General features: G+C 39.8%; 1 protein-coding gene and 1 pseudogene across 4 annotated transcripts in view; one reads left to right on the top strand and one right to left on the bottom strand.

The window, feature by feature from the left end:
- UNC13B (unc-13 homolog B) overlaps nt 1–13,337 on the bottom strand; it is a 258,600-nt gene that overhangs the window by 199,801 nt on the left and 45,462 nt on the right. The gene's annotated exons all lie outside the window — the stretch shown is intronic.
- Nucleotides 2,306–12,023, top strand: LOC122205496 (annotated as a pseudogene).

Genomic DNA, 13,337 nt, shown 5'->3' with positions numbered 1-13,337 from the left:
GTAAGAGACTCTTGATTTTGGCTCGGGCCATGACTTCACACTTTGAGTTCAAGCCCCACATCAGGCCCCATGCTGACAACATAGAACCTATTTGGGCTTCTCTATCTCAAAATAAATAAATTTTTTAAAAAATTTAAAAATAAAAAAAATGTGGAGAAGTATCTATTCAGGTCCTTTGCAGAGAAAATATACAAATTACCAATAAACACACGGAAAGATGTGCAACGTCATTAGTCATTAAGGAAATGTATATCAAAGCAAAACAAAAATATAAACCAAAATTAGTATTCACAAATGAGGTACCATTTCACACCCTCTGGGATGGGTGAAATTTAAAAATAGCCTGGGGTGCCTGGGTGGCTCAGTCGGTTAAGCATCCGACTTCGGCTCCGGTCATGATCTCATGGTTCATGAGTTTGAGCCCCACGTTGGGCTCTGTGCTGACAGCTCAGAGCCTGGAGCCTGCTTCGGATTCCGTGTCTCCCTCTCTCTCTGCCCCAGCCCTGCTTGCACTCTGTCTCTCGAAAATGAATAAGCACTAAGAAAACTAAAAAAAAATTTTTTTTTCAATTAAAAAATAAAAAATAAATAAAAATAGCCTAATACCTGTTGGCTTGGATGTAGAGAAATTGGAACCAACATTCACTGCTGGTGGAAATGTACAATGAACGGTACAGACCCTTTTACAAAAAGTTCACAGGGCACGTAGGTGGCTCAGTTGGTTGAGAATCCAACTTTGCCTTGGGTCACAATCTCACAGTTTATGAGTTCAAGCAAGCCCCACATCAGCTCACTGCTGTCAGCACAGAGCCCACCTACTTCAGATCCTCTGTCCCCCTCTCTCTCTGCCCCTCCCCACTCATGCTATCAAAAATAAACATTTAAAAAATATATATCCAACCAAAATGCCCATGAACTAATAAATGGATAAATAGGATACATCCATACAGATGTAAAAAAGAAATAAAAAAGCTATAAAAGAGAATGAAATACAAATAAATGTTATAACATGGATAAAGCTTGAAAACTTATACTAAGTGAACGAAGCCAGTCACAAAGAACTACATATTGTATGATTCCTTTTACATGATACAGTACATCCAAAATTAGAAAATCCAGAAAAACAGAAAGCAGATTAGTGGTTACCAGGAGATGGAGAGAGAGGGAGTGATTAGTTAATGATTATGGAGTTTTTCTAGGATGATGAAAAAGTTTGAAAACTAGAGGTGGTAATCACACCACATTTTAAATCTACTAAATGACACTGAGCTATAATTTAAAATTGTTACTTTTATATGAATTTTACCTCAACTTTAAAAATATACCTAGGGGAGCCTGGGTGGCTCAGGCGATTAAGTGTCAGACTTTGGCTCAGGTCATGATCTCGTGGTTCAGGAGTTCAGGCCCCACGTCAGGCTCTGTGCTGACAGCTCAGAGCCTGGAACCTGCTTTGGACTCTGTGTCTCTCTCTCTCACTCTCTGCCCCTCCCTCACTCTCTCAAAAATAAACATTAAAAAATAAATACATAAATAAAAATATACCTATACAAAAATTGTACACGAATGTTCTTAGTAGCATTACTCATAATAATCCAAAAGTAGAAATAATCCAAACATTAATAGATGGATGGGTAAATAAAAATGGTGTACCCAAACAAAAGAATCTTATCCAGCTATAAAAGGGATAAAAGTACTAATGAAAGCTAAAACTTGAATAAACTTCAAAAGCATTATGCTAAGTGAAAGAAGCCAGCCACAAAAGTTATTGTATAATTCCATTTATATAAAATGTCTAGAAAAGTACTTCTATAAAGAAAAAGAGTAGATTAGTGGTTGCCTAAGACTGGAAAGGTTGGGAAAAAAATGCAGAGTAACTGCTAATGGGTAAGGGGTTTCTTTTGGGGTAATAATGTAGAACTGAATGGAACGATGGTTGCACAACTCTGAATATACTAAAAACCACTACACTTAGGTGGGTGAATTCTATGGTATGTAAATTATATCTCAAAAAAACTTATTTAAAAAAGGAGGAGCACCTGGGTGGCTCAGTCGGTTAAGCATACGACTTCGGCTCAGGTCATGATCTCATGGTTTGTGGGTTCAAGCCCCGCATCGGGCTCTGTGCTGACAGCTCAGAGCCTGGAGCCTGCTTCGGATTCTGTATCTCCCTCCCTCTCTGCCCCTCCCCCCACTCACACTCTGTCTCCCTCTGTCTCAAAAATAAATAAACATTAAAATTTTTTTTTAAAAAAATAAAAAAGGAAATAAAACCCTAATAAATGTGTATATATGCTGTAAATTGAATATGAAGAAAGGTATGGAAAGATACACACCAAGTGGGCTGTTAAGTTACCTCAGGAAATGAGATGGGGACAGATGTGAAGTTATCACATTTTTACAAGTTTTTAAATCCTTATACATCTTCATATTATTCACTTATTAAAACACAGATATTAAGTTAGAAGTTTGAAAGGTTTAAAGTTTGAAAACCATTAAATATGTTTAAAATAAAACAGTACATGCCTCTACACTATCAACTATTTCCTCAAATTGTTAAAAAAAAAAAAAAGGCCTGATTGATAAACTTATCTAATTATGAAACTAATTTTTAAGTAGTATTCTCACAGACAAAACTGCAAAGTCTCCAACCCCCTTTTATCATCTAATTTCACAGTACTATTATGTATTAAAAAAAAAAAAAAAAAAAAAAACAGGAGAAAAGCAGGATGTAAAGAAATAGTCATAACTGAGTATTTAGGCTCTTTACTACTCCAAAAAAATGAAAACCCTGGAAGTCAGGGCTAAAGAGAGAATGTAGCCCTAGGCTCCTTATAAATAAAAAGCAGAAATAAAAGAAGATACACCGTGGGTAACTCCCAAACCCTTAGCTTGAGTTTTTCTGACCTTGCTGAAGAATCAAATCTACAACTGGCACCCTTGAGATTACAGGAAATAATCCTATTCACACTGACTCTGCATCCAGTGACCTGGTTCCTCAGAGACATAGGGAATGACTAACCTGCCTTGTTCAAATCTGTCCTACTCAAGAAACAATTTCTAAAGTTTTGCAGCACGAGGTAGAGTTCCCTATTTGTGACATTCTTGCTTCAGAATCTAGCATTTTTCAAAAAGTGTGTCCACTCTAAATATAATAACCACTATCTACTTTTTATTTAAAAGTTAACATTTTAAAAGATAGGAATCAGGGGCACCTGGGTCGCTCAGTGGTTAAGGTTCTGACTCTTGATTTTGACTCAGGTCATGTTCTCACAGTTTGTGAGTTCGAGGACCACGTTGGGCTCTGCGCCAATGGTGCAGAACCTGCTTGGGATGCACACTCTCTCTCTCTGCCCACTCTCGTTTGCTCTCTAAATAAATAAATAAACAATAAATCAATGGATGGAAAGATAGGAATCATATAATCCCACTACTGTTTTCAATGTGCCATGGTACATATTTTATATATACATATATATACATATATATGTATATATATGTGTGTGTGTATATATATATACGCACACATACCTGCAATTATTTTGCATATTTTGCTGATTATACTTTTACATTTGTCAAATACTTGAACATAAAACTCCACTACTGTGGCATCTTCAGCCAACCGACCATAGGAGTTGACTCAGCTGCCATGACAAGACGTCCTTTTTCCTTTCCCTCCTTTATAAGTATCAAAGTTGAACACTCTAAGAAGAAAACTATACAGTGAAAAATTATTTTCCTCTCAAAATAGCAAATATTTTTCCATGTTTATTTCGGTCTTTACAACTATCATTTTTAATGGTTCCCTAAAATATCATCATGTTTTAAATACCATATATTAAATCATTCTCCTGTATACCACACATTTACAATTTATTATTATTTTTTTTACAAGTATGTTTTAAGCTATTCATTTTCATAAGGGAAAACGAAATTTGGTCCTTAAGTAAAAGATGATCTCCCTTTGTTAAAAAAGGAAGTTTCTTCATAGAAGATACTTTTTAGGACTTTGTGGGACCACAGACAGAGAATGCAAATCTAACTCCTGCTTGGTCCTGATAAATTCTTACCGAAATAAGACACACAAAACCAGGGGAAAGCTTGCGCTGGAAACTGAAATTAGGGAAGGATACACAATGTCTAAAGCTTTTTGGAATTCCTGACCGATATCACACACATGAAACTACCAAACTAGAAGGATCTGAGAAGAGCTGTGGACAGGAGCCCAAAGAGGAGTTTGGGGTTGGAGGAACATTTTTATTAAACCAGTGGGACTCTCCTAAGGTAAGGTATAGCATCTGGAGATCAACGTGGCAGAATCTGAGAATAATCGTACTGAAAAACCTGGGGCATAAAGAGTTAGTTGCACAAATGGCAAACCATTTTCCAGTGTAGCAAAGCGGATCCATTCTTCGGGAGAAAGCAAGACTATTGTAGTACAAGGCAGCAGGGCAGTCACATTAGAACTGAACCTGACGTAGCAACTTTGCCAAAAACAAATAAAATCCTACACAAAGAGAATTTTCCCCTAAAAATGTACTTGTGGCCAGGCCTCCCTCCTCATTCCCTTGAGGTTGCTGGATCACTTAACTGGCAATCAGGACCCTATGTCAAAATCTAAGAGGAAATGGAAAGCAAGGTCATCTAAGAAATGGCCACTCACCCTGTTTGGGGGCTGGGGGGAGCCACATATGAATGAGTATCTTATCATTCATGGGGGGAAAAAATATTTAAATGTTTTTTAAGAATACCCCCCCCAGGGGCGCCTGGGTGGCGCAGTCGGTTAAGCGTCCGACTTCAGCCAGGTCATGATCTCACGGTCCGTGAGTTCGAGCCCTGCGTCAGGCTCTGGGCTGATGGCTCAGAGCCTGGAGCCTGTTTCTGATTCTGTGTCTCCCTCTCTCTCTGTCCCTCCCCCGTTCATGCTCTGTCTCTCTCTGTCCCACAAATAAATAAAAAAAAAAAAAACGTTGAAAAGAAAAAAAAAAAAAAAAAAAAAGAATACCCCCCCCAAAAATAGACCATGAAATGCTTCTAAAACAACCTAAGAACATGCATTTAAAGGTAAAGAAAGACTTTTGAAATTATGTATTGCAAAAAAAAAAAAAAAATTAGGTAGTATTTCGCAGCTTTTTTTTTTTTTTTTTTTTAAATGGAGTCGCAGAGGGGCACCTGGGTGGCTCAGTCAGTTAAGCCCCTGATTCTAGATTTCAGCTCAGGTCCCCTAGAGCTCCATGGATTCGGATTCACTCTCTCCCTCTCTCTTTCTCTGCCCCTCCCCCGCTGGCACTCTAAATAAATAAACAACCAAACTTTAAAAATATAAAATAAAATGGAGTCACAGAAGCCAAAGAGAAAAGGTAAAATAAAAGACTAAAATACTAAGAAAGATTTCTGAGAGGCAAATAAAAAGGAAGCTCAGGGAGATAAGCATATTGAGGTAAACATGAGAAAAGGATGTGTTTTTGCTTTTTGTTTTTTTACACGTAATCTCTACACCCAATGCGGGCTCAAACCTACACCGAGAGATCAAGAATCACATACTCCAGAATCGCATTCTCCACTGACAGAGCCAGCCAAGTGCCCCTAAACATGAAAAAATTATAAAAATTTATTAGAAGTACTGAGAGAAAAAAAGTAGCAAGAGAAGCTTCAACTTTGAAGAAAACTTAAATCATGATTTAAAGGAGAAACTTAAGAAACTCTCCAAAAATGAAAAAGAAAAAAATTGAAATTAATAAAATTTTTAAAGGGGAGGCAGGTGGAGAGAGAGTAGCAGAGCTCTAACACATGGATAATTAGAGTTCCTGAAGATGGTACAAGAACATAACAAAATATTCAAATATAGAAGAAAACTTTCTTCGGATGAACAAAAGACTTGAATTTGCAACCTGAAAGAGCTCAAGGGTATCAGATAAAATTAATGGAAAAAAAGAGGCTCGGTACCTAAAAATATTCTAGTAAAAAGCAACATCTGCGGCTCCTGGCTAGCAGAGTCAGTAGAACATTGATAGGACTCTTAATCTCAGGGTTCTATGTTCGAGCCCCACATTGGGTGCAGAGATAACTTAAAAGTAAAATCTTTAAAAAAAAAACAAAAAGCGGAGGGGTGCGGGGGAGATGCTACTCGGGAGCTTGGCGGGGGAGGCTGGGCGGTGACCTCCGCTGCCAGGCGTCTGGGGCCATGGCGACTCTCCAGCTGGGACTGGTGCTAAAGGCTTCCGGGAGGCAGCAGCACTCTTTACCGGCACGGTGCCTGGGTCCAAGCCCGGGAAGGCCACAGAGACTTTGAGAAGGACCACGTGGAGGTGCGCTCTCAGTCCGGTGCAGAGGGCACCAGGCAGCACAAGTCCTCCTTGCCTGGCGGGGGCCCCTTGGAACCCCAGTATCCTCCGCCCCTCGGGCTCAAGCCCCACACAAACTGCTGCATGAGTGGCTGCCCCCAAGTGAGTGTGGGTGGAGTATGAGGCCACACTACTGCAGCACTACCAGGATGGCGGGGAGCAGGCCCTGGCCGCCCTGGAGGAACACGAGGCTGAGGAGAACCTCAAGGCCTTCCTCAGGATGGAGATCCAGCTCCAAGAGCAAGAAGTGGAGGCTGAGCCGGCTTGCCCAACACCCACACCCAGACAGGCCCCAGCCTGGCAGCTCCTAACTCCTGGGGAAACAACCAGGGAGCTTGATTCACTGCCCTTCACAAGATTGGTGTCAGACAGGAGTAGGAAGAATTATTTATTGACTTCATCTGGGAATAATAAGTTCTCTGTGGTGCTTAAAAAAAAAGGCACTATTTATCTACATCTTTTTTTTTTTTTTTTTTTAAGTTTATCTTAAGAGAGTGCACACAAAAGAGCATGTGTGAGCCGAACAGACAAAATCCCAGGCAGGCTTCACTCTGTCAGCACAGAGCCCGATGCAGGGCTCAAATCCACAAACCCTGAGATCATGACCTGAGCCAAGATCAAGAGTTGGATGCTTAACAACTGAGTCACCCAGGTGCCCCTATCTATATTCTTCTAATGACAAAATATTTCAATCAAGGAACTCTACATGTAGCCAGTTACCAATCACATATGAAAAAGAAATCTATTATGCTATGGATGCCTTGCTAAAATAAATACCTTATCATTGGCCCTGAACTAAGGAAAGCAGCCCACTGCAATTCTTCACATATTTAAGTATCTGTGTCTACAACCTGACGCCATCATTCTTCCCCCTTTGATTATATCAAGGGTGATTCTCAGGCCCAAGAGGCAGTCAATCAGTAGGCTACATAGCAGCTCAACAAATGTTCTGAAGGAAAATCTCTGCCAAAAGGAAATTATTTATAGGGGCAGTGACTGACCAAATCCATCAGCAACTTACTAAGGGAAAGAAATGTAACTCCCAGAGACAAGTCTGAGAGTAAAGAGTAACGTCAAATTAGGGGGGAAAACAAATCAAGGAGAAGAACAAAACACTATGTCTCTGCTCCATACTGACAAATTCCTGAGGCTACAGGGGTAACAAGATAGCCTGTTTATTAGAATTGCATTCATTCTTGAACAACTTTTTAGTTCCCAAACTCTAAGTTCTCTCTACTCTGAGGGCCTGATTCCTGTTCTTCCTAGGAAACATAGTTGTGTGGCTTTGCTGGTTTTCATGAAGTTACGCTGCACATTTGACAGTTATCTTCATATCTTTACATGTATCCTCAAAGATGAAAGAAAAAAATAGTACATCACTAGTAGTTTTATTATAATCAGAATTTAAGGGGTGGGGGTGCGGGGAGGAAATGGCAAAAGTTGAGGAAAAAGCTAGGGACAACCATGAAGGGCGTTGTAAACCAGGCTAGGAATCTGGAGATAAGGCTTTGTCCCAAAGGCTTTCAAGCAGGTAATGCTTAATCAGATTTACATTTTAGAAAATTTATTCTGGCTACAGTGTAGAGAATAAACTAGAGGAAGGCGAGCTGACCAGTAAGAAGGCTGTTGCAGCATTCCAGGTTAGAGAGGATGGCAGCCTGTACCAAAGCAGTGAGAACTAGAAGAGAGATGAAGCTAAGAAGGAAAAGGTGATGAAATTCTTGACAGGAAAGCCAAAGACTGGGAGAGCTGAGCAACTAGTGCAACTCATGGATGGCATCCCCTTCTACAACTGTAGATACACTAAATGTTGGCCATCCTATACCCCCAAGGTAAAGTACAGCATTAAGAAAAGCAAGCAGTAATGATCTGAAGGGGAGTGAGGCAAATAAATAGCCTCTCCCATACCTTGCTTGCAGTAGTAAACACAGTAGTAACTTCTAATGGGAAGGGGGAGGGGGGCGGAGGGAAGACTGATGTTTGTCCTAACAAAATTTATAATGTTTACTGATTGGCTTTTTAAACTACATGCAGATGTAACTTTGATAAAAAGGAAAGAAAAAAAAAGGCAATGACTGGCAGGAAAGAAAAAGGCAGGAAAAAAAGATTATATAAAGAAAACATTTAGCTTGATAGGCCATTGTAATTGGTCCTAGAATCTGACTACAGAGGTTGGAACCCAAGCTATTTCCATTTATAAGCTATGTAATGTTGGGCAAGTTAATTAGTTAATCTGGGCCTCAAGTCTCATTTCCTTTAAAATGAAGATAACCGGTATGTAAAGATGGAGTTAATAAATGTAAAACACTTAGAACAAATTCTGGCATAGAGCAGGCAGATAATAAATGTCAACTATTATGATTATTAATACTATTATCAAAAACAGCCAAGTAGATTATATTTTTAAAAATACAATAAATATGACTCCTGCCCTTAATAAGGACATTCACAATACATTTCATTTCCACACGCTCAAAATATTCCTCATTTTTCAACACCAAACATGAATAATATCTCTCCTACTAAACTTTCCAATTTCTTCCCCCAAACACTGTCAGTCAGAAATATGGTCTCCCTGCTTCAAATTCCCACAGCAGTTTATATGCACCTCTTGTTTTCCATCTCTTCTGCCTGTGTGTTACTTATTTCAAAATCTTAACTCCTATAATGAGCAAAAGTTCTTTAAGGACAGGATTCTTTTTTTATTCATCATATTATTTCTCCAAAATTCCTTGAGTGTAATCCTGGTAAGGAGTTCCTGACACAATTCCTTTTTTGGAACCTAGAACACTCTTCCAAATAACATAAATAAGACTTTTTGCCTCTAAGACTTTCTTTAGTATCCCAACTAACAATTCCTTAGCACAATTAGAAATCTATGGGCCTTACATGTAAAATTAAGTGAGGCAATCTAGTTATAATGAAGCAGTTTTGAGTTTAGGTGCCAATGCTACATCTGAAATATAAACATGTGATTGGCTTTTTACTTACATATTAATTTTTTTTAATGCTTATTTATTTTTGAGAGAGAGACAGAGTGCAAGCAGGGGAGAGGTAGAGAGAGAGGGAGACACAGAATCTGAAGTAGGCTTCAGGCTCTGAGCTGTCAGCATAGAGCTGGAAGCAGGAATCGAACTCACAAGCTATTAGATCATGACCTGAGTTGAAGTCGGCTGCTTAACTGACTGAGCCACCCAGGCACTCCTTTACTTCTGTATTTTTAAAAAGGGATTATCTGTGCCCAGTCCCTGAATGCCTGGACATTAAAGAGTCAAGGTCATATCTAGTTGGCCCCATAAAACAAAAGGACCAATGGCCATTTCTCTGAGACAGCTAGAGACAACCAACTGGTAGCTGAAGGGCTCAGGTTCTTTGGGAACCCAAAGGGTGTCAGAAGAATTCTCCTCATCCTTCTTTAATGTCGGTATACAGCAACAAAACAAAACAAAACCCTCAATTTTCATATTTGGCAAAGGAATTATCCTTTTCTTCTCCACAAGATTGTGGGAGGCAGTATTAAAGCTTGCTTATATTTTACCCATACTTTGTTAAGTCTGTGTACTCTGTACAAAAGTCCACTAATTTAAAGGACTCAAACATTAGTCTTTATTCAGATTAACCCAACTATAGATTACATGTCAAGTATACTAGGCACTAGTGGAATACAATATTTAAAATTAATCTCTTGGGGTGCTCTCGTGGCTCAGTTGGTTAAGCATCTGACTTTGGCTCAGGTCATGATCTCAAAATTGGTGAGTTCAAGCCCCACATCAGGCTCTCTACTGTCATCACAGAGCTGACTTCAGATCCTCTGTATTCCTGTCTCTTTGCTCCTCTCCCACTCTCTCTCAAAATAAAACATCAAAAAAAAATTTTTTTAAGTATAAAAACTAAAGATAAAATGAGTCTCTTAAAATCTGTGAGAAAATAAATGTAAAAATAGAAAGTTACAACACAAATGCTATAAAGAAATAAATACAACACATTCCTTGGAATGAAGTAGGATTATAGTGCTAATAGTGAGAACTATAAAAACAGTAACTACCACTAACATTAAAAAAAAAATTTTTTTTAACGTTTATTTTTGAGACAGAGCATGAGCAGGGGAGGGGCAGAGAGAGAGGGAGACACAGAATCTGAAACAGGCCCCAGGCTCTGAGCTGTCAGCACAGAGCCCAAGGTGGGGCTCGAACTCACGGACCGTGAGATCGTGACCTGAGCCCAAGTCGGACGCTTAACCGACTGAGCTACCCAGGCGCCCCTACCACTAACATTTTTGAAAACACACTAACCGCACTTAATCTCTTAAATGTTCTCTTAATCCCTACAGAAACTTTCAGATAAGCAGAAGTATTAGATCCTCATTACAGATAAGGAAACTGAGTCTTAGGGGGGGTTTAAACAATTTGCCCAAGGTTACATAGTAATAGAGCTGGGACTCAAACTCAGGCAGTCAGACTTCAAGATTTAGTTACACTTTTTTGTTGTTGTTTATTTTTGAGAGACAGAAACAATGCGTGAGCACAAACAGAAGAGGAGCAGAGAGGGGGGCAGAGGATCCAAAGCGGGCTCCACAGACAGCAGAGAGCCCGATGCGGGGCCCAAACTCACGGAAGTGTGAGATCATAACCTGAGCCCAAGTAGAAAGCTCAACTGACCGAGCCACCCTGGTGCTCCAAGATTTAGCTACACTCTTAAAATGGTAGACAGCCATTCTCATGGTCTGGATAGTATGGAAAAGTATCCTTGTTAGATTCCTTCATTTTGAGTGGAAGAGACAAGGAATTTAGTAATTATTTCTTCCTTCAGACCTAGAGAAAGGTTCAGTAGGTGCATGTCATGTGTTCATACACAAGAGGGCCTTCCTGAGGAAGTGGATGTGATGGTTAGAGAGGTATAAGAATCTCTACATGCATGTTTTAATTGGATCTCAGTTCTTTTTTTTTTTTTTTTTTAATTTTTTTTCAACGTTTTTTATTTATTTTTGGGACAGAGAGAGACAGAGCATGAACGGGGGAGGGGCAGAGAGAGAGGGAGACACAGAATCGGAAACAGGCTCCAGGCTCCGAGCCATCAGCCCAGAGCCTGACGCGGGGCTCGAACTCACGGACCGCGAGATCGTGACCTGGCTGAAGTCGGACGCTTAACCGACTGCGCCACCCAGGCGCCCCGGATCTCAGTTCTTAAAACACACTTGTTCCTCTCTTTTGAAGCCTTTTTGCCTAATGTTTTTCCAGGTATATTTTCAGGGGTGGGAGGGAGGAGATAGAGAATAGAAATACTTACAAAAGAATCCTTCAGTATTAGAATGTCAGCTCTCCTAATTCAGGAAATGGAATAGATTTTTTTTTTTTTTTAACGTTTCTATTTTTGAGAGAGATAGAGAACATGAGCGGGGGAGGGGCAGGCAGAGGGAAACAGAGGATCAGAAGCAGGCTCAGCACTGATAGCAGCGAGCTGGATGTGGGGCTCAAACTCATGAACCATGAGATCATGACCAGAGCCAAAGTCGGATGCTCAATTGACTGAGCCACCAGGCGCCACTAGGTGTTTTGTTTTCTTTTTTTTTTTTTTTAACTTACTTTAGAGAGAAAGTGTGTGTGTGTGCATGTGAGGGAGACTTGCAGAGGAGAAAGAGAGAGGCAGACAGACAGAGACAGAATCCTAAGCAGGCTCCACACTCAGTGCAGAGCTCGACACAGGGCTCAATCCTATTACCCTGGGATCATGACTGGAGCCAAAACCAAGAGTCGGACACTCCACCCACTGAGCCAGGCAAGCGCCCAGGAATAGATTTTAAAAGTGAGAGCTATACATATTTGGAAGCCATTGGAAGACCAGGGTAGACAAGTGACACACTCTGATTTACGTTTTCAGAAGATAGCTCTGATTACTATTTGGAAAATATACCTAAGAAAAGTACAAATGGGAACACCTGGTTGGCTCAGTAGGTAGAGCATGCACCTCTTGGTCTTCAGGTTCTGAGCCCAAGTCCTGCACTGGGTATAGAAATCACTAAAAAAAATAACAAATTTTTAAAAAAAGAAAAAAGAAAAGAAAAGCACAAATGGAAGAAAAAAAAGATACGACAGAAAGCTATTTCAGTAGTCCAGACAAGAAATAATAGTGACTTGCATTGATGCAGGAGAGGTAGAGATGGTGAAAATGATCTGGGAAAATAAATTCTGTGAATGATTATGAATTTGTTTCTGGAGCCAAGGCAGAGCAGATGAGCATTAATAGTCTCTCAGGGGCGCCTGGATGGCTCAGTCAGTTGAGTGTCCAACTCAATTGATTCTGGCTCAGTTCATGATCTCACAGGTTGAGGTATTGAGCCCCAGTCAAGCTCCATGCTGATGGTGCAGAGCCTGCTTGGGATTCTCTCTCCCCAGCTCTCTCTGCCCTTCCCCTGCTTTCTCACGGGCTCACGCATTCTCCCTCAAATAAACATTAAAAAAAAAAAAAAAGTAAAAAAAAAAGTTCAGGGGCACCTGGGTAGCTGAGTCAGTTAAGCCTCTGGCTCTTGGTTTCAGCTTAGGTCATGATCTCACAGTTCCTGGGTTCAAACCCCACATAGGGCTCCACATCTGCTTGGAATTTGTTCTCTCTCCCTAGCTCTCTTCCCCTCCTCTGCTTGTGTTCATGCTCTCTCTCAAAATAAACTTTAAAAAAGTTCAAATTTTTTGCTTTTCAACTATTAATTCCACTCCTAGAAATGTATTGTGGTTTTTTTGTTATGAAACTGGTACACATTTATTGAAAACATCAAAAAAGAGCAGTATTTTCCACAATTCTACCATGTTACTTAACTATTTTAACATTACTATGTATATATACTTTTAGTCTTTTTTCAATCAATATACATTTTTTTTTTGCTTTACCTAGCTAGTTTGGACCTTACCGCACCCAGCTGGTTTTACAATCTGTTTTGCCCATTAAAAATGTTTTATGAAACATTTTTCCATGTTATTACTAGGTATTCATTTATAACATGAT

This window comes from Panthera leo, chromosome D4 (genome assembly GCF_018350215.1).
Source record: "Panthera leo isolate Ple1 chromosome D4, P.leo_Ple1_pat1.1, whole genome shotgun sequence".
In the NCBI taxonomy this organism is placed as follows: Eukaryota; Metazoa; Chordata; class Mammalia; order Carnivora; family Felidae; genus Panthera; species Panthera leo.
The sequence above is the reverse complement of the archived record's forward strand: the minus strand, read 5'-3'. Positions and strand labels throughout refer to the sequence as shown.